General features: G+C 43.2%; 1 protein-coding gene across 1 annotated transcript in view; it reads right to left on the reverse strand.

The window, feature by feature from the left end:
- LOC138950078 (gonadotropin-releasing hormone II receptor-like) overlaps positions 1–25335 on the reverse strand; it is a 317174-nt gene that overhangs the window by 210047 nt on the left and 81792 nt on the right. The gene's annotated exons all lie outside the window — the stretch shown is intronic.

A 25335-nucleotide genomic window follows, 5' to 3' on the forward strand; every position in this document is an offset into this window, starting at 1 on the left:
CAAGTTTAGGTTACGACTCGCTTCCTTTGTTGTGAGCACATTTGACCTTTAGAATCAAAGTATCAATGCATGTTGACCTGTAGAATCAAAATATCAATGCATGTTGACCTTTAGAATCAAATTATCAATGTATGTTGACCTTTAGAATCAAAGTATCAATGCATGTTGACCTTTAGAATCAAAGTATCAATGTATGTTGACCTTTGGAATCAAAGTATCAATGTATCAAAGTATAGTTAGTTAGCTGTTGTTTTTTGGGTCCAGCGGACCATTTAGGCAAAGTATCAATGTATCAAAGTATTAATGTATCAAAGTAGCAATGTATGTTGCACTTTAGAATCAAAGTATCAATGTATCAAAGTATCAATGTATCAAAGTATCAATGTATCAAAGTATCAATGTATGTTGACTTTTAGAATCAAAGTATCAATGTATCAAAGAATCAATGTATCAAAGTATCAATGTATGTTGACCTTTAGAATCAAAGTATCAATGTATCAAAGTATCAATGTATCAATGTATCAACGTATCAATGTATCAAAGGATCAATGTATGTTGGGCTTTAGAATCAAAGTATCAATGTATCAAAGTATCAATGAATCAAAGTATCAATGTATCAAAGAATCAATGTATCAAAGTATCAATGTATCAAAGTATCAATGAATCAAAGTATCAATGTATCAAAGTATCAATGTATCAAAGTATCAATGAATCAAAGTATCAATGTATCAAAGTATCAATGTATCAAAGTATCAATGTATCAAAGTATCAATGTATCAAAGTATCAATGAATCAAAGTATCAATGCATGGTGACACTTCACGGTCAGCCTCAAGGAACCGACGAAACCAAAACAAGTTGAACAGCCACAGGCTATAAGAACAAGGTCAATGCACTGTCACCTCCCTGTAGTATGCGAACGACTGTGTATGACAGTGTAAATAGCCTATCCTCTTTTTCTCACCCCCACCCCAGAGGGGGTTACAGAGACACATCTCTGGCCTCCTCACCTGATCCCCTTCCCATGCCTCTGTAGACAGAGGGTGCCATAAAGGCGTTGATGAATAAACCGACATAAAGTCGCAGCCCTGTACATATGTTTTTAACCGGCCAGTATAGGTCCTAGGGAGGACCGGGTTTGCTTTTCGCCAGTTGACTAGCCGCCGAATCCACAAGTACGTAGAGGGTGCCTCAGCTTCTCCACCACGACCCTCCTTGGTCTGACACTCACTCCTTTGCCATGATCAGTCGGATGCCACTTTTCACAATTTTATTCTAAAGTACCAACAAATCAAATCAATTCCCTTCCGGAATAGCAACGTTCCACGTTTCTTGAATACAAAAGCATTTCTGCCTCGGAATGAAAGAATAAATCTGTACAATCGTGTATCTCCTGCAAGGAATTGATTTTAAATCCTGTTCTTCCAGCATTTCCATTACGGAAAGTAAAAGGTTTTTTTTTTTGGTTTTTTTTTTTTTTGTTGTTGCTCATCTTCACCCAGGCACACATCGTAGAGCTTCGGCTCTGATATCTTTGACCCAAATTGCTCTAAGCAGAGAGGTCGTTAAACTGTATTTTCGTCGTCACCTCCCTGTTGTACAAGACGCACGTGTTGTCACTGTGTGCACGTGCAGTGGGTGACACTCCTCATAATGCAAACGCCATCCGTGTTTTCCCAACGGCTTTGTTTGCAGCTCAATTCTATTAATCGTAATACAATCGTGCTTTAAATTAGCACTGGGGTCGGTCTTGAGGCCACAATAACAACAACGAACAGCTTTTGGTGTTGATGAAAAGTCCCCAACCTATCGATGACATTCACGCTGGCTGCAAATCCAATTCGTTTTGTTTGTGGCGTTGATGGGGAAAGTCACATCGAATCTCGCGGATGAATTGTGTATTTTAATATCGGATATTACTTTTTCTTTGTCGATAATATGTTCTTAACTACCAGCTTCCCGCGTCTGGAACTGGCCAAATTGAACCAAAGTTAGTGCAGTGGTAACTGTGTGTTACAATTGCATTCCGTAGTCTATACACCCCCAAGAAGCAGATTGACGTCATCGCTCTAAATATAGATCATAGATGAAAAGACGATTAATGGAAAATGCAAAACCAATCCCCTGGCATCTGAGAAAATAAACAAGCATCGAAATGAACAAGCGACATTCCCACTCATTGGAATTCATTTAAATGCAGTACCCATTTTTGACGTAAACTGCTGAGGATAATAGAAACTTGGAAGACATGCATGTGCACACCCGCACTGTATTCTGGGATTATGACCCATCATGGCCGACGGCTGGACGCTCAGTCACGCAAAATCTCGCGGGAATTCAGCTGCGCATGCTGAATTTTCTAACATTCAGTTACGCATGGGCAGATCCGCACTGCACTGAACCATGCAGTGGCGAGGGGTTGACAAGTGTGAAGGAATTAGGGCAGCTTGACAGATATTCCCACTGCTGTTTCGTGCCAATGGCAATTAATGAGCGGCGTCCGTGTTAAGCCACGCTTCAAGTGTAGAAATGCCACCGCCCAGACCAATAGCCACTGTCCCTTCTCGCCTGCACTTCACCCACATTCCAATTCCCCGGAAGAGCACCAATCTTGCTTGGCGTCATCCTTAAAAAGCGAATGAGCTGCTAGAAGTGGCCGAAACATGCACTTCCTGGGATAAAGACGAGAAACAAGAAAACACGAGGGGTGGGGGAGAAGGGGGGACAAATGAAACGGACAGAGAGAAAGAGAGAGAGAGAGAGACAGAGAGAGAGAGACAGAGAGAGAGACAGAGAGAGAGAGACAGAGAGAGAGAGAGAGACAGAGAGAGAGACAGCTAGAGAGAGAGACAGACAGACAAAGAGAGAGAGATAGAGAGAGAGAGAGACAGAGACAGAGAGACAGAGACAGAGACAGAGAGAGAGACAGAGAGACAGAGAGAGAGAGACACAGAGAGAGAGAGAGACAGAGAGAGAGAGAGACAGATAGAGAGAGAGACAGAGAGGGAGAGAGAGAGGGGGGAGAGAGACAGAGAGAGACAGAGAGAGAGAGACAGATAGAGAGAGAGACACAGAGAGAAAGAGACAGACAGACAGACAGACAGAGAGAGAGATAGACAGGGACAGAGAGAGAGACAGACAGAGAGAGAGAGAGACAGAGAGAGAGACAGAGAGAGAGAGAGACAGAGACAGAGACAGAGAGACAGAGAGAGAGAGAGAGATCAAATCATATCAAATCAAATCAAATTTTATTTTTCGAGGGTTGTGGCATAAGCAATACAACGAGCTTTTTTTTCAACCAGCCCTCGCCCAGAGAGGGGACTAATCTAATCACATATTTACACGGATATTAACGTAGAAAAAAAGGTAGAGAAAAACAACAACATATGAATATTTACACATTACATATTATACATAAATATAAAGCGTCGTATATGTAACGTAGTGAAAACAATGCTGAAATACACATGCATGAGTAAATGTGTTATTAAAGCTTTGAGTGTTTTTGTGTGGATATAATGAACACTGATGCTTTGGACAAATGCAAATATAACCAAACGAAGTCTTCCATCACTGTGATTTTTCGTAATTTAACATTAAATACAGTGAAAGGTGTTTTTTGAAAGTATTGAGACTCATTGTGACTCTCACAAATTCCGGGAGAGAATTCCACAGGACGCTACCAGAATAGGCTAAGCTTGATTTGAAGAGATCTATCCTTGGAATTGGGACGTTAAACTTTCGGTTTGGTTTGACTTTAAAGTTTGCAACGAAAGTTCGTGGTGCACGGCCGGAAAGTATTTTGTGAAGGAGCACGCCTTCATTTAATTTAAATCTTTCTTTTAATGGGAGAATCTTAAGTTTCTTATAATCATCAAATACAAGACTGGATTGTTTCAGTAAAATTAGTTTCAGCGCTCGCCTATGTAAACTATACAATGGTTTTAAAATATTAGCACTGGCAGAGTCCCAGATGGTTGAACAATAATCTGTGATGGTTTGTATATATGCGTTAAAGTATAATAACCTTGAGTGCTGATCTAGAAAGTGTTTAATTCTATTTAACTGATATATATATATATATTTTTTTTTTTTCGACATTGTTTTACATACCCACCGAACATGATGGGCCCAAGACAAATTATTATCGATATTTACTCCCAAAACTTTATGATCTCCTACCTCCTCTATTGCGTCGTTACCAATTAATATGGAATGAGGATTGTTTCGTATGTTTTGTCTCTTTTGTCTTGTTGTTATTAACATGTATTTGGTGTTTTTAGGGTGAAGACTCATGTGGTTATACTCCGTCCAATGAATGAGATCATCTACACTGTTCTGCAACGATGAATAAACTTTGTCTAATTTTTTTATCAGTAGTGTGTAGGGTCGTATCGTCAGCAAAGAGTTTGCAGTCATCATTAATACTAAGAGGAAGATCATTAATATACAGGGAAAAGAGTAGTGGTCCAAGGACAGAACCCTGGGGAACCCCGTATAACACAGGTCTGTTGCTGGATACGGTTGAATTAACGCAGACAGACTGCTCTCGCCCGGCTAAGAAAGAGGAGAGAGAGAGAGAGAGAGAGAGAGAGAGAGAGAGAGAGAGAGGAGAGAGAGAGAGAGAGAGAGAGAGAGGAAGAGAGAGATACAGACAGACAAACAGACACACTGAGACATACACACAAAAGAAAGACAGAAAGACAAGAAATAAATGCAGCTTCGCTTTATCCTTTTAACAGAGGATGAGCTGATATAAATGGCAGAAAGTTGCAGTTCCTGCAATTAGAAACAAGAAAACACAGCAGGTTAGAGGGTGGTGGAGGTTTCAAAAAAAGGGGGGGGGGATTGAGAGAATGAGAGACAGAGACAAGAAACGTAACTTCATCATGTTCAATGCGAATGACCTTGTAGAAACGACAGATAACTGCACTTATCCGCAGGGGGGTGAAGGGAACCGGCAGCGAGATGTATACACAGACAGAGGTTGTAAGAGAGAGAGAGAGAGAGAGAGAGAGAGAGAGAGAGAGAGAGAGAGAGAGAGAGAGAGAGAGAGAGAGAGAGAGAGAGAGAGAGAGAGAGAGAGAGAGAGAGAGAGAGAGAGAGAGAGAGAGAGAGAGGGAGAGACAGAGAGGGAGAGAGAGGGAGAGAGAGACAGAGGGAGAGAGAGACAGAGACAGAGAGAGAGAGGGAGGGAGGGAGGGAGGGAGAGAGAGACAGAGAGAGACAGAGACAGAGAGAGAGAGAGAGAGAGAGAGAGAGAGAGAGAGAGATGCGAAGGAGAAAGGTTGATTTTCGTTTTCACTGACGTGAAGCGACGCGAAGACGATGACTGGAAGCGGTCTGAGCATTAATCCTGAACATGCGAGTTTTACGATGAGTTCAAACTCGTTCTCCACCGTTGCATGACGGTTGTATGATTGTGTTGCTTCGTTTGAACGGTTTTCAATTTTTCGGACGCAAAACGGTTAAGGCTAATGCTCAGGCACTTTAGTGTAACTCGCCCCCTGTTCGAGTCAGTCTAAAGCGAATCTTACCCCAAAAGCTCTGAATTCTGCTCCTCCAGCTCAATGTAAACCATTTCTGATTTCTTTTCAATTATTATTTTTTGAGTCACTTGAGAAAAAGTGACTCTATGTAATCGGTCAGTGTTAGTCTGTCCGGCCGGCCGGCCGGCCGTCCGGCCGGCCGGCCGTAGACACCACCTTAACGTTGAACTTTTCTCGGAAACTATCAAAGCGATCCGGCTCATATTTTGTTTAGTCGTGACCTCCAATGACCTCTACACTTTAACGATGGTTTCGTTGACCTTTGACCTTTTTCAAGGTCACAGGTCAGCGTCAAAGGAAAAATTAGACATTTTATATCTTTGACAAAGTTCATCGGATGTGATTGAAACTTTGTAGGATTATTCTTTACATCAAAGTATTTACATCTGTAGCCTTTTACGAACGTTATCAGAAAAACAAGGGAGATAACTAGCCTTTTCTGTTCGGCAACACACAACTTAACGTTGGGCTTTTCTCGGAAACTATAAAAGTGACCGGGCTCAAATTTTATGTGAACGTGACTCCCAGTGACCTCTACACTTTGACGTCTGCTTTGGTGACCTTTGACCTTTTTCAAGGTCACAGGTATGTCTTGAAGGAAAAAAATTGAAATATCATATCTCTGAAACTATTCATCGGATTTGATTCAAACTTTATAGGATTATTCTTTACATCAAATTATTTACATCTGTATTGTGTTGTGAATAGCAATTTCTTCCTGTCCATCTGATGCCTCATATAATATTCAGAACTGCGAAAGTGACTCGATCGAGCGTTTGCTCTTCTTGTGTTATATAGATATCATGTAATAAGGGTATTTCATGTATGCGTATGCGTGAGTATGTGTGATTGCTCGCGTGCAAACGTGCGTGGTAGCGTGTGCTTTTGTGTGTGAAACCTTGCAAAATACGTTATCGTGTAAGATAAGATAAGATAAGAAAAGTTTAATGTCCATTTTAATTTTACACAAACATGGATTTTTTTCTGTTGGCATCACATCGCATTTCAAATAACACAAAAACACGATAAAAAGCTCAATCGAACATAAATCCACTACAAAATCGAACGTGAATACATTACTTATTATTGCATAATCATTTAAGTAATGAGTGTTAGAGAGAGAGAGAGAGAGAGAGAGAGAGAGAGAGAGAGAGAGAGAGAGAGAGAGAGAGAGAGAGAGAGAGAGAGAGAGAGAGAGAGAGAGAGAGAGAGAGAGAGAGAGAGAGAGAGAGAGAGAGAGAGACTCAGACTCAGAACGTTATTACAAAAGGATAAAGGTTTTAGGCAAAGCCTATTCTTCCAACCTGTCCTTTATACAACACATAAAGACAGACGCACATAAACAAATATAAATTCAATCATATAAAATACAGAAATACATTGTATGGAATGCAACACAATGTGCATTTAAGGAATTACATAACGTCCTTGTCCGATTAAAACCTCGTAACTCGATTTTTTGCGAAATCTACTTTTTTACATCAATATAATCTACGATTTTTTCTCGATTTTTTGGTTATTGTGGTGAAAGCCTAAGATCGCTGGAAGTCAGTTAAAAATGGGTATAAAAATACCTCGTATATCATTTTGGCAAAACCGCGAACCAAAATTACACGTAACTTGAGTTACGAGCTTTTTTTTGTTCGCGTGTTTTTCAGTTTTGGCCGATGCAAACCTCGTATGTCGACTTACAAGTTTTCTAATATCTAAACACGGCGGTAAATGAACTGTTTCCGTTAGATACGAGGTTACGGTAACATGTCCGTACGCTCAGAGTTTAGGTAAAATTAAATATTAGCGTCATTAATGAAGCTAGAAGTGCCCACATTACGTATTGTGTAGTAAAATGACACTCTACGACATCAGTTATTGTTCAAATGAGTTTTGTGTTAGTATTTTCCTTTGCTGAGTACAAAAGCATAACTACAAAGAGAGATTAAGCAGTTAAAGTATTCTGACATATCTCTTAACTATGTAACAGTTCAGTCCTGAACTTCTGATCTTATTTGTTAGCTGAAGATGTACAGGTATGCATATGTCACGTACTGAAGTTGTGTTCTAGTGTCTGAATGCAGTCCGTCATGTCTGGCAGTGGGTCCCTCACACCTGAAAGCCAATTCTCTTCGCTTGAAGATCTTAGGTTGATGTGCTGTGTGTGCCTGAATACAAGTTCTATACCATGGGATTTCGAAACGGAACTTATCATAGATGACATCACTGTTCGTATGGACTCTAATTGTGTTTCGTGGGTGTACTGTGTCCATTATCATGGTCAGTTTCATGTGGACTGCATTGACCCAACAACTGTAAAGCATGACAAAAACTGTATCTGCTCGACTTGTTTGCATTAGGAGTCATGTTTGCTCTGTCTGGTGCAAGCTCCGCATGAGCGAGCAGGAGTCAATTGATGGTGCAGCTTTCGCTTGGAAACACAGTCACTATCTTCCAGGAGTAATGGAAGTAGTGAAGCAAACCAAACATTGTGATTCACCAACCCCAAAAACTATGAATGCAACGTTTGCTGTGAATCCAAGTACGGAAACATCCCATAGCATGTGTACCAGATGCACATTCAACGCAAAGACGAAGCTTGCAAATAACAGAACATTGACAAGAGGGTTGCTAAAGAGAATGGTGATGTCCAAGTTTTCACCATGTATCTGCAGGTCGACTTGTTGGCCCTATGTATATAATCAAATGACAAATACTTCAAGGCCAAGCTGTGCTGCCACTACTGTCTTCACATTGTACAACTTGAGTGACACAGAGGTTACTTGCTACTTTTAGGATGAGTCAAAAAAGATAAGTCAAAAGCAACAGTTGGCGAAACAACCAAGGCAATCATTATCTACAATGACGGCTGTGGGTACCAGAACCGCAGTTTAATAGTCTTGGGAAACGCCCATCTTTACTTTGCAGTCAGTCAAGGAAAAGTCGTTTTCCAAAAGTTTCCTGAGAAAGGTCATACCTGGATGAAAGTGGACTCTGTACACCCAGCTATCAAAAACAAACTAAGGAGAAGGCAAATAGCCTGGCCTGCCGATTACGTGGAAGTCATCACCTCTGCAAGAAAAAGGCAACCTTACAAAGTTGTCCAGGTAGCCAACACATTCTTCAAGAACTTTCTTGATCTCAGACACTTCTGGGGATCCATAATTGGTGGATATTCGCAGTCCGAAGTACCTGCCTGACGGTACTTGTCGCTACAAGCTCATCTATTCTGAGGAGTGGTGGCCTTTTTCACAAAGAAGAAGGAGAGCACATGGTGAGCCCGATATCATCCCCCAGCTCTACTGAGTACGGCTGACCATCAAAGACATAAAGTGGCAGCATCTTCTGCATGTCAAGGAGGTTTTTCCAGTAGATTCATGCCAATACTATGATGGTCTACCCCATGGTCGTTAAGCTCTGCATTCTCATGAGTGGTCATCCTGCATAACTACTAGCTGTTCGAGGACATTTAGATGACAATTGCACTCAAACTAAGATATCTCATTGTTTTCAAGGAATACCCTGTTTTCTGTGCATACAAAAAGGCTCTTGTATGGATGTTTACGCTTCCCTGCAAGCAAAGAATGTTATGTACTGATAAGCTTCAGTTTACACTTGGTTTTGTTTGTGTGTTAATTGACAAGGTTGCAAGGAGACTGCAAGGATATTTTACACAAGAATGAGTATACATCGGTTTGTACAATCAAAAAACAAATGAAAATTGTGACAAAAGAACGATTGTGTGTTTACTGCGTTTTTTAAACATTGTTTTTGTCTTTTTTGTTCTTTGGCTATGTTATAAAACCTTGTAAGTCTTCAAGTTTGGTCGGGTTTTAAAAAAGAAAAACTCGTATCTTGCAATTTTGTCGAATATCGTGCGTTTTAATTGTGACCAACACTATTTAATTACACACAGTAATTTGTTTGTGTTTGTAGATCATGTGCAGAAAAAATTGGCTTATTTTGATGACAAGTTATTTTTTAAAGACGTTTTTTGTGTTTTTCTCGAAACGCTCAAAATCGATTTACGAGGTTTCAATCGGACAAGGACGATAAGGAGAACTCAAAAATTACAAAATTACATTGAGAGAGAGACATTTGGGAAAAAAGTTGCTCCGATCAGCTACACATCCGTTAACACTAGTACAAAATGTTTAACAAAATAACAATCGAACAAGAGAGAGAGAGAGAGAGAGAGAGAGAGAGAGAGAGAGAGAGAGAGAGAGAGAGAGAGAGAGAGAGAGAGAGAGAGAGAGAGAGAGAGAGAGAGAGAGAGAGAGAGAGAGAGAGAGAGAGAGAGAGAGAGAGAGAGAGTGTAACGTTTGCTGATCTCAATGTTTGGGTTGTGAAAGCGTATTTTCTGATTTTCTAAACCAATTGTCTAAGTACCGCCTTCGCATTTTTTTCTAAACATTTTAGACAATTTGTGTTTTGTTTTTATTTACCCCCTCGGGCTAATCTGTCTCAAAATGTACCTTTCCTCGAGTTATTGTTGGAAGTCACTTGAAACTGTTGCAACATCCAAGAAACTTTCTGCACTGAAAGTTGCAACATTGTTTATCTGATCAATCGAAAATGTCAGCATTGTTTCATCTCGTTTTTGACAACAGTTTCAAGTGACTTCCAACAATTCAATTGCTGTGTATTTTAAAATGCGTGTACAGAGACAATACCAAGGTTGTTCTTATCATGCAAGCATCCTGGTGAAGGGGTGTTCTCATCCCATGTACATGTGATTTAGACGGTCAGCTGAACTGTTGTTGCGAGAAGTACCGTGCCTTTAAGACAACTCTGTATGGGCAGACTAAGCTATAGCAAACATGTAATGTAATTGAACTGAATTGAATTGAATCGAATTGAATTGAATTGAATTGAATTGAATCGAATCGAATTGAATTGAATTGAATTGAATAGAATTGAACTTTATATTACAAGGATTAAGATTTAAGGCAAGACCTTTCTTACAATCTGTCCTTGCGACGCACAGAAACACAATAAAAGACTATTTTTTTAAAAAGAGGTGGGAGAGACGAGGATGGGGAGGGGGTGGAGAGTGATCCCGGAGATTGGTAAACATGTATATCCGTGAGAATAACCGTACGGGTGGTAGGCAAAGAATAGATGTGTAATTTTTAAGTGAATCAGATATTCTATTCTCGGTGGTAACGAGGAAGCAATGAAACCTTCCCCATCAGTTTACTCCCCCATCAGTTTACTCCCCCATCCCAACGAGGTCGGAAATGAGTATCCTTAAACGACAAAAAACGGCTTGAAGCCAATACCGCAAGATATACTATGGATCAAGGTAGACATTGGAGATGAGTCAGAGGGCTATTCTTGGTTGTCCGGGAGATTGGTCAAAAACTGATCCCGTGAAATGAACTCGGGGGAGGGAGGGGGGGGGCGTGAGGGGGGAAGAGGTTTGTTTGGCAAAGGATAGATGTTTTATTATTTAGCGAATCAGGTCTAATCTCAGGAAGTAAATCAAAACAGGAAACAATGACCCCTCCCGTTATGTGACTCCCCCGCCCCCCCCCCCCCCCCTAGGCTGGTCATTATTGCTAAAAGACCATAGCAGGGCCGCACGGGCATGAGATGAACCCGTGTTATAAGTCAGTCATGCGGGGTAGTACACACGAAAAGGATCCATCGCTACCACCTAGCGGGAGTGGTGATATGATGTGGGTTAGTGTCTTTTGAATAAGATGCCATTTGATTAAGACGGCTCTGAGAAAATCAAATCAAATCAAATCACATGACCTTTATTATCCCAAATCTTAGAAATTACATAGGCAATACTGCATTTTGCAAGAAAACATGAGCATGGTGGCATTAAAGTACAATGTCACTGAGCAATATGACATTTGAGTAACATGGTAACTGAGCTAGATATTATGGAGCACTGGTATTGAGGAAATCAGTAACTGAGCTAGATATAATGGAGCACTGGTATTGAGGAAATCGGTAACTGAGCTAGATATAATGGAGCCTTGGTATTGAGGAAAACGGTAACTGAGCTAGATATTATGGGGCACTGGTATTGAGGAAATCGGTAACTGAGCTAGATATAATGGAGCACTGGTATTGAGGAAATCGGTAACTGAGCTAGATATAATGGAGCACTGGTATTGAGGAAATCGGTAACTGAGCTAGATATAATGGAGCACTGGTATTGAGGACAACGGTAACTGAGCTAGATATAATGGAGCACTGGTATTGAGGACAACGGTAACTGAGCTAGATATAATGGAGCCTTGGTATTGAGGACAACGGTAACTGAGCTAGATATAATGGAGCCTTGGTATTGAGGACAACGGTAACTGAGCTAGATATAATGGAGCCCTGGTATTGAGGACAACGGTAACTGAGCTAGATATAATGGAGCACTGGTATTGAGGAAATCGGTAACTGAGCTAGATATAATGGAGCCTTGGTATTGAGGAAAACGGTAACTGAGCTAGATATAATGGAGCCCTGGTATTGAGGACAACGGTAACTGAGCTAGATATAATGGAGCCCTGGTATTGAGGACAACGGTAACTGAGCTAGATATAATGGAGCCTTGGTATTGAGGACAACGGTAACTGAGCTAGATATAATGGAGCCCTGGTATTGACGATAATGAAACTGGTGGAAAGGACTGTACGATGGCAGTCATTTGAGCAATATTGCTTTGAGCAACCTGTCATTTTGAGCAAAACGGCACTGAGCAAGAAGGGATTGCGCAAGACACTGAGTAATTCGGGTTGAAGAAGTATTGATGAGAGCAAGAGCAAGATGACATAATTTATCAATACAAAACTGAGCAACGCTGCACTTAACAAGATAGCATTGAGCACGTCGAACCGATCAGGTCGGAACTGAGTAATATTGTGCTCGGGAAGATGGCTGTGAGCAAGATAGTAGTCAAGTTGCTTTTACGATGAATACGGCTTTCCAATGATTGGCAGGATTTGCAGTAAAGTCACGGTACGCAGCTACAAGTAAATCTATCGTCAGTGACTTGGCTAACTTTGTGAAAGCTATCGCCTGCAGGCATTGTTTTTGATTCATGTATCAGTGCGTCAGGCGAACTGGGGTGCACGGAATTGCTTCCTATTTTTGGCTTACCTCTGAGGAATGTGTCATTCCGTGGTTTCGATACGACCCCGCCCCATCCCATCACCCCCACCTATCTCTGTCTCTCCCTCACACAGAGGGTTTAAAACACAACCGGTGCAATGTAAACATTATACTCCATTTTGAGAAGAAAAAAAGTATAAGAACTATTTTTGGACTGTACATGAACAACAACAATCGCGAAAGAAAACAATGTTAAGTTGTTTAATTATTGTACTTATTAAGATTAAAACTGCGTTCAAATGCTGACCTTGAAAAAGGGCATAATTCTTATGCCTTAAAAAAGATTTAACATAATTTTTATCAACAAATGTTTGCGATCAAATCACGTTCACAGTTATCACTACGTTTTTTTTTCGACCCGAGAACGACCATGGCAGGCGTCTAAAGGTGTCCAGAATGCCTGGACTTGTGTGTGAACTCAGCACCATACCCGTGTCCAGAATGCCTTGACTTGTGTGTGAACTCAGTACAATACCCGTGTCCAGAATGCCTTGACTTGTGTGTGAACTCAGTACAATACCCGTGTCCAGAATGCCTGGACTTGTGTGTGAACTCAATACAATACCCGTGTCCAGAATGCCTGGACTTGTGTGTGAACTCAGTACAATACCCGTGTCCAGAATGCCTTGACTTGTGTGTGAACTTTGTACAATATCCGTGTCCAGAATGCCTGGACTTGTGCGTGAACTTAGTACAATATCCGTGTTCAGAATGCCTTGACTTGTGTGTGAACTTTGTACACTATCCGTGTCCAGAATGCCTTGACTTGTGCGGGAACTGTGTACAATATCCGTGTCCAGAAAGCCTGGACTTGTGCTTGAACTCAGTACAATATCCGCGTCCAGAATGCCTTGACTTGTGTGTGAACTTTGTACAATATCCGTGTCCAGAATGCCTTGACTTGTGCGGGAACTGTGTACAATATCCGTGTTCAGAATGCCTGGACTTGTGTGTGAACTTAGTACAATACCCGTGTCCAGAATGCCTTGACTTGTGCGTGAACTCAGCACAATACCCGTGTCCAGAATGCCTTGACTTGTGTGTGAACTCAGTACAATATCCGTGTCCAGAATGCCTTTACTTTTGTGTGAACTCAGTACAATATCCGTGTCCAGAAAGCCTGGACTTGTGCTTGAACTCAGTACTATATCCGTGTCCAGAATGCCTTGACTTGTGTGTGAACTCAGTACTATATCCGTGTCCAGAATGCCTTGACTTGTGCGTGAACTCAGTACTATATCCGTGTCCAGAATGCCTTGACTTGTGTGTGAACTCAGTACTATATCCGTGTCCAGAATGCCTTGACTTGTGTGTGAACCTAGTACAATATCCGTGTCCAGAATGCCTTGACTTGTGTGTGAACCTAGTACAATATCCGTGTCCAGAATGCCTTGACTTGTGTGTGAACCTAGTACAATATCCGTGTCCAGAATGCCTTGACTTGTGTGTGAACCTAGTACAATATCCGTGTCCAGAATGCCTTGACTTGTGTGTGAACCTAGTACAATATCCGTGTCCAGAATGCCTGGACTTGTGTGTGAACCTAGTACAATATCCGTGTCCAGAATGCCTTGACTTGTGTGTGAACCTAGTACAATATCCGTGTCCAGAATGCCTTGACTTGTGTGTGAACCTAGTACAATATCCGTGTCCAGAATGCCTTGACTTGTGCGTGAACTCAGTACTATATCCGTGTCCAGAATGCCTTGACTTGTGTGTGAACCTAGTACAATATCCGTGTCCAGAATGCCTTGACTTGTGTGTGAACCTAGTACAATATCCGTGTCCAGAATGCCTTGACTTGTGCGTGAACTTTGTACAATACCCGTGTCCAGAATGCCTTGACTTGTGCGGGAACTGTGTACAATATCCGTGTCCAGAATGCCTTTACTTGTGTGTGAACTCAGTACAATACCCGTGTCCAGAATGCCTTGACTTGTGTGTGAACTGTGTACAATATCCGTGTCCAGAAAGCCTGGACTTGTGCTTGAACTAAGTACAATATCCGCGTCCAGAATGCCTTGACTTGTGCGTGAACTCAATACCATACCCGTGTCCAGAATGCCTTGACTTGTGTGTGAACCCAGTACAATATCCGTGTCCAGAATGCCTTGACTTGTGTGTGAACTCAATACCATAGCCGTGTCCAGAATGCCTGGACTTGTGCGTGAACTTAGTACAATATCCGTGTCCAGAATGCCTTGACTTGTGTGTGAACCCAGTACAATATCCGTGTCCAGAATGCCTTGACTTGTGCGTGAACTCAGTACTATATCCGTGTCCAGAATGCCTTGACTTGTGCGTGAACTCAGTACTATATCCGTGTCCAGAATGCCTTGACTTGTGTGTGAACCTAGTACAATATCCGTGTTAAATCCAGAAGAAAAGCCGCCTTTGCCAATCAAGTATGTAAATTAACTGGAAATTGAAAAAAGAAGTTGAAAAGTTAAAGTTGTGAGCTGAATGCTGATGGTTAAATCTGCTTTACTTGCGACCAAAGACCATAAGATGACGCTCCCCCCCCTCCCACAGTCACTCACATCAATTAAATTGAGTGACGGTGCCGACTCACGGAAAGAGGAAGGGAGGGGGGAGAGGGTGGGGGAGCAGAACCGACTCTAGGGGCATTTTAATGTAAGGAAAAGTTTAAAGCAAGTCACGCTCTTTTACCGCTTTGACGTTGAAGATTTTCTCCTTGTCTGCTCCCTGTCTGGCATCATTGATTTGTATCGATTGTCTTCGTCGAATCTGTCTGTCTCTCTGGCTGGTTGGCTGGCTGGCTGGTTGGTTGGCTCACTCTTTCTTTGTCAGTCTGTATGTATGACTATCTGTATGTCTGTCTGTATGTATCACTATCTGTATGTCTGTATGTCTGTCTGTATGTATCACTATCTGTATGTCTGTATGTCTGTCTGTCTGTATTCCTCTCGCACACAAACGCAAAGAAATCTATACCAACTACAAAAATACAAATAAAATAAAATATTGGATCACACACAAAAAAGTGATATGCCACCAGACTAGAAAAATAATATCTCTTTTGAAGAACTCAATTTGAAGGGCACCCTGTAGACACCCTGTAATAATGAAGGAAAGAATGAAATGCAAGGAAAAAAGCTGAACAAAAAAACGAATTTGTTGTTTTGGCACAACTACGTTGTCTGGTTGCTAATAACCCCAATAAGAAAGGAAACAGAACAAACTACGCTGGCGAAAAAAAAACAAGTCGCGTAAGGCGAAAATACAACATTTAGTCAAGCTGTCGTTCTCACAGAATGAAACTGAACGCACTGCACTTGTTTTCACCAAGACCGTATACTGCTGGTGGCAAAGGCAGTGAAATTGACTAGCCAGAATAGCGCGGTAGTGGTTGCGCTGAGCAGGATAGCAAGCTTTTCTGTATCTCTGTTCTTTTTAACTTTCTGAGCTTGTTTTTAATTCAAATATATCATATCCATATGTTTTTGGAATCAGGTACCGAAATTGTTTTTAATCGAGGTCGGAAATTTTAATTGTAATAATAATTTTCATATATTTAATTTTCAGAGCTGGTTTTTAATTCAAATATGACATACTTATATGTTTTTGGAATAAAAAAAATAATGACAAATAAGATTAAATCATTTTTGGATCGTTTTATAAATAAATAATGTTGATTACAATTTTCAAATCAAATTTTTAATGACCAAAGTCATTAATTAATTTTTAAGCCTCCAAGCTGAAATGCAATACCAAAGTCCGGCCTTCGTCGATGATTACTTGACCAAAATTGCAATCCATTTGATCGAAAAATGAGGGCGTGACAGTGCGGCCTCAACTTTTACAAAAAGCCGGATATGACGTCATCAAAGCCATTTATCCAAAAAAAGATTTAAAAAAAGTCCGGGGATATCATACTCAGGAACTCTCATGTACATTTTCATGAAGATCGGTCCAGTAGTTTTTTTCTGAATCGCTCTACACACACACACACACACACACACACACAACACACACACACACACACACACACACACACACACCACGACCCTCGTCTCGATTCCCCGTCTACGTTAAAACATTTAGTCAAAACTTGACTAAATGTAAAAAGCAGAGTTCGGGTAACTTTCAGAACAGATGTTTTACCAGAGCTAACAAGCAAAGGAAATTCTGTGTCTGTGTTCAAGGGAAAATGAGAGGGAGATATAGGGCTAATGATGACAGGAGACACAGCATCTCGAGGGCACCATGTGCACATTGTCTGATGACGGCCTCGCCCAGACTGCAAAAAACGGGTTTCGGTCACCAAGACAGAACGGCGCAGAACTGGGACGCTGCTGGTCGTGGAGAGAAGGAGAGTTTGTGTGTGTGTGTGGTAAGTGTGCGTGTGTGTGGGGGGGGGGGGGGGGGGGGAGAGAGAGAGAGAGAGAGAGAGAGAGAGAGAGAGAGATTTCAGTAAAATCAAGACAGCAGGAATTAGCGACCAAGTCATATCTGGTGATCCGAGCGAATCTAATTATGACGGTGTCTGTAAACACGTGCAAAACGTTGACAAGGTCACCTGGACGGCATACAGTATTGCAAGAGACGGCGCGAGTCGATGACCTTGTCTTGTATATGTCGTGCCTAGATCCTGAAAGTGCCTAAGTTCTTGAATTAGGTAGTGTCTTGCCTAATTCGTGAAATAGGCAACGGCTGTGCATAACCTGTGAAATCAATGATACAATATTCACCGATTGCTTTCAACATGGAGGGCGGTGCCCAAATTGTCTCACCTGTGATTTGTAAATGGAATCCCGAAGGCCGTAGGCCTGAGGGATTCCATTTACAAATCACAGGTGAGACAATTTAGGCACAGCCCGACATGTTGAAAGCAGTAGGTCGATATTGTAATTGTAAATCTATCCATTCAAAGGATCTGACGACGATCTCTTTCCTGCTTTCATGCGATGGTAAACAGACAGAATTGGTTCTGTTCTGTTCACACACTACTTTCAGTCCACCTACCTGCAAGGGTCAAGTCCCAAGAAATATGTCTCTGTATTCCTATCGTATCACTCTGCTCCTGTTTTGTTTTCTTTCACATACATTTTCCCTTCTTTTTTGACGGGTTTCTGGACAGCAAACTCAAAACAAATTCTTTTCATCACAAAAGCGATCTTTGGAATTGACTGACGTAGTCCGAAAGAATTCATGCATCAACTTACGTCACGTATCCGACGTCATCACTTCGCATACCTTATGGTCTCGGTATTTCGTTGGTACTTCATATTTCCTACTTGTAAAATGACCCTCAAAGCTAACCGAGACTAGTTGAGTCTGTATCCATGCTGGCGACACGTGAAACACATGACTTGTATTGATACGCTTGCCAGGAAGTGTACATTGAGGCAGATCCATTTGGAGGTGATACACGCTGATTGCCTGACCGCTGAGTGATTGCATTGACCAATCAAAATGTCGAATTAACAAAGAAGGATTTACAATGTTAAATGTTGCCTAATTTGTGAAATTTTATGATTTAGGCTGCCTATTGCGTAAATTAGGCAACCTAAGTCGTGAAATGAGGCAAAGTTTTGATTTAGGCACGACTGCTGTACAATTTAGGCAAAAATGTCTACAGAATAGGCAAAATCCTTGCCTATGTGTCAAATCAATTCTAAGGTCTAACTGTTTTACAAATTAGTCAGTCTGTTTGAACCCAAAATCATCCGCGTGCGTGCGCGCCTCTCACTGCGTTGCGGGTGACAACATATCAAGTCTGTGAACACTACTAACTACTTGTGAACAGTACTAACTGTGATACAAGTGAGATAATAATCACACTGGGGCATTTCAGATAAACTTTCTCAGTCACTACTTCACACCAGCACCTGACTGTCAGTGTTAGCCAAATCCAGCCATGGAAACTAAAAGGTCACAATTTCGTATTCGTTTTGAGGAGCATCTTGGAAATGGAGGCTACACAAAATTCTGTTTACCGGACCAGGAAACATACCAAACCATCATTAACCTGTTAAGTGGTACAGTTTCTGAAAAACACAGAAGTCTGTATTACCTGCGAAAAAAGTTCGAGATTCTGGAAGTGGGAGGATTACAGAAAGTCATCAAGGTAAGCCTTAGTTCACTGCTCACGTGATCAATGAAATGGTCGAGATATGGCCCGGACTCACCATCGTGCACGGATCCCCTCGTCATCCTCAGAGTCAGGGATCTGTTGAGCGTTCCAACGCTGATGTCAAACAGATGCTTACCGCGCGGGCCATCGACAACGACACTACTAAGTGGGCTGAGGGGCTCAGATTCTTCCAGCTGCAAAAACAACTCATCCCCTCATCGCAACCTGAACAATAGAACACCACTGGAAGTTTTCTGTGGCCGGAAGAAAACGTCTGGTCTTGAAAGAACGTGCCTGCCAAAGGAGGTCATCGCAAGGCTAGAAAAAGAAGAGGACCTTTTGGAAGTCCTGTCCAGAATGCAAGTTGCAGGTGGACAGAGCGTTGAGCCTGAGGCATGCAGCTGGGGATGAAAATGATGAAGCAGTGCCTGAAAATGAAAACGCTGCTGCGGCAAGAATTGACAAAGAACTCAGGCCACAGAATTCAACTGAAAATGATGCAGAGGTGGAAGGTGCAGTTGGAGGTGCCGCCACTTCAAGTACAGCTCTAGAAGAACTCGGTCCACAGAATTCAACTGAAAATGATGCAGAGGTGGAAGGTGCAGTTGGAGGGGCCGCCACTTCAAGTACAGCTCTAGAAGATCATGCAAGCATTTTGACGCAGTGCAGACAAGATGCACGTGAAGGACAAGAAAAAAGCCGTGCTGAAATGCTGCGAACAACAAGAGCCAAGCTGGTTCCACTGCTGCAAAACGACGGCGTGCTGGTTCCAGTCAGCGAGTTTGATCGTGGGCGCCTTGATTGCAGAAACGTGCCTGGGGTGTTCCTGAAGGTTCACAACGACCTGTACCAAATTGGCACCAAGCATGGCATCATAAACACTATGCTCTCCCGCAATCTAATTATCGAGGCCGATTTCCAAATTGTCACTGCTGACCAAGTGAAGGACACTGTCCTACCAATGAGAAGCATCGCTCAGCTTCATTCAAGGCATGGAGGACAAGGGTTCAAAAAATGTTCTTGCAATGGGAAGTGCGATACAGCCAGATGCACTTGCAAGAAAGCAAGAAATCACGGCCATAGTCACTGCCACCCAAACAATTAATCTTGCAAGAACAAGAGCACGTAAGCTCAGAAAATCGAGTTGAACTGGAACGTTGTGGGTTTCCCTTTTTTGACCCCAGTCCAAACTGGGATAATGTTTACCTTTTGTAAACTTTAAATGTTTGTAAATGAGGTAGAGGGGTATTTTTGTTTTGCTTTTGTAAAATTTGTTCATCATAATTAGTCATTTAAATGGTACATATGATAGCAGTATGTTTAAATTTTAAGTTTCATTATTATTACTGGCGTTCAAACGGACTGACTAATTTGTAAAGCAGTTAGACCTTAGAATTGATTTGACACATTTGGCAAGGATTTTGCCTATTCTGTAGACATTTTTGCCTAAATTGTACAGCAGTCGTGCCTAAATCAAAATTTTGCCTAATTTCACGACTTAGGCTGCCTAATTTACGCAATAGGCAGCCTAAATCATAACATTTCACAAATTAGGCAAAATTCAACATTGATTTCACAGGTTAGGCACAGCCGTTGCCTATTTCACGAATTAGGCAAGAGACTACCTAATTCAAGAGGCGGGTGGGTGGTTAAAGTAGCAAATGACGTCAAACCTGAGTCGTTCAACGAAAAGAGATGCAAACAATAATTGAGGTTCCGATCATTGGTCTTGGCGTGAGACGTATACTATGAAGTGCGGTGGGGGGGGGGGGGGGGGAGTTTTGTAAGGTGACCGATTTCTCGAGGAAGTGTTATGATGGTTTTCTTAATAAGTGTCATCGACAGAAGGAAGTCCCGGAGAGAGAGGGTGATTGGCTGCGGGATTGGGTGTTGGGCATAGGGTGATGGGTGCACGGGTCAAGGGATTGAGACGACAGCTACAGAGTCCGAGGCAGCCCTCTCACATTACCAGCGTCTTGTTCAACCGGACAGACGTCCTCCCCACACATCACAATATACCCTACATGGCTGGACCTATTATGAGAGGGGGGGCCTTCCAAAATGAGGCAAGGGTACAGGGGCTGGCTAGGGGTCTTGGGGGGGGAAGGCCCCCAAGATCCTGTCAACATTTAGGCCTAGCATTTGAAAGGGGCATCTTGGGTCTGTCCTTGAGAAACAAATGCACAATTGTCGGGTAAGGGATGGGGGGCGGGCTGTAGCATTTGAAAGGGGTATCTGGGGTCTGTCCTTGACACATTTGCCGGATAATGGATGCTGGGAAGGGGGGGGGGGGTGCTTCCGGAGTCCAGGAAACGGCCCTAGTTCTAGCGCTGCCTGAAGACCCACACAGAGTTTTCTTGATTTAAGAACCGCGAAGGTCGCAGCATGTGGGTATCTCTGTCGTATTGTTCTCCTCCTTGTGGAAACTCATCAAACTATCACTTGATCGTGTGTGAGCGAAAACCTCACAAATATCTCCCCAGAAAAGTTGTGCAAAGGTCAAACCATTGAAAATAACACTTGTGCTCGTCACCGTCCCCACAATATATGTGTGTCTTCGAATGATATCTCTCTGAAACTAATGCTGCTGTTTTTTACCCTCCTTAGTCTCTGGCAGCTGCATCACGTCTTTAGGCGAGGTCAAAAAAGAGGGTAGATAAATAGAGACGAGAGCAGACAGACACAGAAAAAGGACTCTTTGCATTGAGCGGTGGAAGCAGACCCAAAAAAGACTAGAGTCTGTGGCAGCCACTTTACGTCTTCGGGGAATACAGAATTGGCCAGACAAACACCGACGAAAGGAGACCAATACTGCAAAAGAATGTTTTGCATTGATTGTCTGGAAAGAGAGAGAGAGAGAGAGAGAGAGAGAGAGAGAGAGAGAGAGAGAGAGAGAGAGAGAGAGACAGACAGACAGACAGACAGACAGACAGAGAGAAACAGAGAGAGACAGAGAGAGAGACAGACAGACAGACAGACAGACAGACAGACAGACAGACAGACAGACAGACAGACAGAGATGGGAGAGCAAACATTATATTCATTGTGCACCTGGAGTGAAAGAGACGAAGGGGGGGGGGGGGGGGGGGCGCGGTGGGGGTGGGGGGGGGGGGGTGCTGGTCAGGAAGGACAAGATGAGAAAGACACAGCTAACGGATTATAGGTTCTAGAGGTTGACACAGAGAGGATTGTAGAAAGACACAGCTAACGGATTATAGGTTCTAGAGGTTGACACAGAGAGGATTGTAGAAAGACACAGCTAACGGATTATAGGTTCTAGAGGTTGACACAGAGAGGATTGTAGAAAGACACAGCTAACGGATTATAGGTTCTAGAGGTTGACACAGAGAGGATTGTAGAAAGACACAGCTAACGGATTATAGGTTCTAGAGGTTGACACAGAGAGGATTGTAGAAAGACACAGCTAACGGATTATAGGTTCTAGAGGTTGACACAGAGAGGATTGTAGAAAGACACAGCTAACGGATTATAGGTTCTAGAGGTTGACAGAGAGAGGATTGGAGAAAGACACAGCTAACGGATTCTAAATTCTAACAAGAAAATTGGTTGATTAAAATCTTTCATAAAAGAAGCGGTATTGTACGGGCACATGTTGAATTTGGGTTACATGTGTTGCAGAGTATTTGACAATCCGTAGGCATAAAAACATGCAAAGAAGAGTGATAGGTCCCTGTTGTGAATATAGTCAAGTAGATAAATTGATTACTTATGTTTCACACTAGTTTTGCTGTTACAGCAGTCCCTCTCATGAACGGACACCCTTGGGCCAGTGCAAACCTATCCGTACATTGCAGGTGGCCGGTCACGGGAGAGCCCCCCCCCCCCCCCCCCCATCACACACACTCAGGCACACTGACGGACTGAGTGAGTCTTTGCTACTGGTGAACGAGCTCTACTTGTCCTAAAACAATGAGGTCAAACTACTACAACTTATAACTGAAAGGAAAAACACTGTCCTGTAAAAATGACGTTAAATCAACGGTGTCAGAAAAAAAGAGATAACAGAAATCCTCAAATTCCTGAGGATACAGGCACCCCATGAAAGCAGCCACGAACATACTCACAGAGGAACACATGCTTGTGCAGATACTTTGCAAAAATATGAATTGAAAACCTGCATATGTGGTAATTTCTTTTTTGTGTGTGTGGCTTTATTGAATACTTCAGGCAGTGACTTTTCCCTGTCCAGTTTTCTCTTTCGTCTCTCTTTCGTCTCTCTTACCCCTCGCTTACAAGCCCCCCCCCCCCCCTCCTTACCCTCCACTCCGTTTACCCAGCCGCGACAGCACACATTTGTAATCTGCAGGGCAGAGTACACATTTTCTAAAAGGAAGACTACTCCTCTTCAATTATATCCAGAGATCTTCCAGCTGTCTCCACCATAAGCCAAGTGGTCGAGTCTTATACCCCCTTTCCACACAACCGTTCTAGATCCCGTTCTCGTACCGACCAAGGAACGGTGCGGGCACGGGAGGGATCGGGACAGAACCGCAATGAACGTAACTGATCGTTAACGGAACTGCTTTGAACGGTAGGGTCGGTAGGGACGGCTGAGTTTGGGCTGCATGTTCAAATGTTTAGCCGTTCCCCTCCCGATCAGAATGAACGGTAATGGAACCTCAACCCATCGGTAACGGAACGCTTGGATCGTTAAAGGAACTTAAAACAACGGTAACGCAACGGTAGCGCTCTCACACACTGAGTTGTCATACCCGCATTCCACACATCCGTTCTAGGTCCCGTTCCCTTACCGACCAAGGACGGCTGCCACTATGGTCAGACGCTGCGGAAAGATGCCAAAAAACGGCCGTTTGCGCAGCGTTCCATTGTTGTGGCAGCATTCCTTGGTTGGTACGGGAACGGGACAAAGAACGGTTGTGTGGAATGGGGGTATAACTTTTGACACCGACAAACTGAAGATTGAACAGATCTATGAGGTAACCGTCTCAATGGTCCAGGCTCAGGAAACAAAGAGTATATATGGCCTGGGGCGATTGTAGCTTCCCTTCTTCGTGTCCTATAGACAAGGACAATAAATAGTAGAGCATAGTGCAATTTCATGTTGGCATCTTCTCCACTGAAAGCTATAACCCAAAGACTGAAGACCAAAGTGCTTTACCCCACTTCTGACCCGAATCACCCCTTCCTGCTAGGTACACGTGCACTCAAGTTAACCTCTGCTTTTACCTGTGTGCCAGGAGTCGGATGAGAGAGAGAGCGAGAGAGAGAGTGACACACACACACATAGACAGAGACAGACATAGAAAGACAGAAGCGGAGAGACTGAGAGGGAGACACAGACAAAGACATACATACAGAGAGAGAGAGAGAGAGAGAGAGAGAGAGAGAGAGAGAGACAGAGAGAGAGACAGAGAGAGAGACAGAGAGAGAGACAGAGAGAGAGAACTGTAACTGATCTCGTGAGAACGGTAACAAAACGAGACATGTCACCACTCCGAATGCATTCCAATAGATGACCGCTCCTGCGGCCATCAAAAAGTGACAGACAGAGAGGGGGGAGGGAGATAGAGACGGTTGGGAAGGGAATGATGATACCGTGACACCAGAACAGACAGAGGGGGGGGGGGGAGATAGAGACGGTTGGGAAGGGAATGATGATACCGTGACACCAGAACAGACAGAGGGGGGGGGGGGGGGGGAGGGGGGGGGGAGATAGAGACGGTTGGGAAGGGAATGATAATACCGTGACACCAGAACAGACAGAGGGGGGGGGGGGGGGAGATAGAGACGGTTGGGAAGGGAATGATGATAACGTGACACCAGAACAGACAGAGGGGGGGGGGGAGATAGAGACGGTTGGGAAGGGAATGATGATACCGTGACACCAGAACAGACAGAGGGGGGGGGGGGGGAGATAGAGACGGTTGGGAAGGGAATGATGATACCGTGACACCAGAACAGACAGAGAGGGGGGGAGGGGAGATAGAGACGGTTGGGAAGGGAATGATGATACCGTGACACCAGAACAGACAAAGTGAGACAGACAGAGAGGGGGGAGGGAGATAGAGACGGTTGGGAAGGGAATGATGATACCGTGACACCAGAACAGACAGAGGGGGGGGGGGGGAGATAGAGACGGTTGGGAAGGGAATGATGATACCGTGACACCAGAACAGACAGAGAGGGGGGGAGGGGAGATAGAGACGGTTGGGAAGGGAATGATGATACCGTGACACCAGAACAGACAGAGAGGGGGAGAGGGGAGATAGAGACGGTTGGGAAGGGAATGATGATACCGTGACACCAGAACAGACAGAGAGGGGGGGAGGGGAGATAGAGACGGTTGGGAAGGGAATGATGATACCGTGACACCAGAACAGACAGAGAGGGGGGGGGGGAGATAGAGACGGCTGGGAAGGGAATGATGATACCGTGACACCAGAACAGACAGAGAGGGGGGGGGGGGGAGATAGAGACGGCTGGGAAGGGAATGATGATACCGTGACACCAGAACAGACAGAGAGGGGGGGGGGGGAGATAGAGACGGCTGGGAAGGGAATGATGATACCGTGACACCAGAACAGACAGAGAGGGG

This window comes from Littorina saxatilis, linkage group LG1 (genome assembly GCF_037325665.1).
Source record: "Littorina saxatilis isolate snail1 linkage group LG1, US_GU_Lsax_2.0, whole genome shotgun sequence".
NCBI lineage: Eukaryota > Metazoa > Mollusca > Gastropoda > Littorinimorpha > Littorinidae > Littorina > Littorina saxatilis.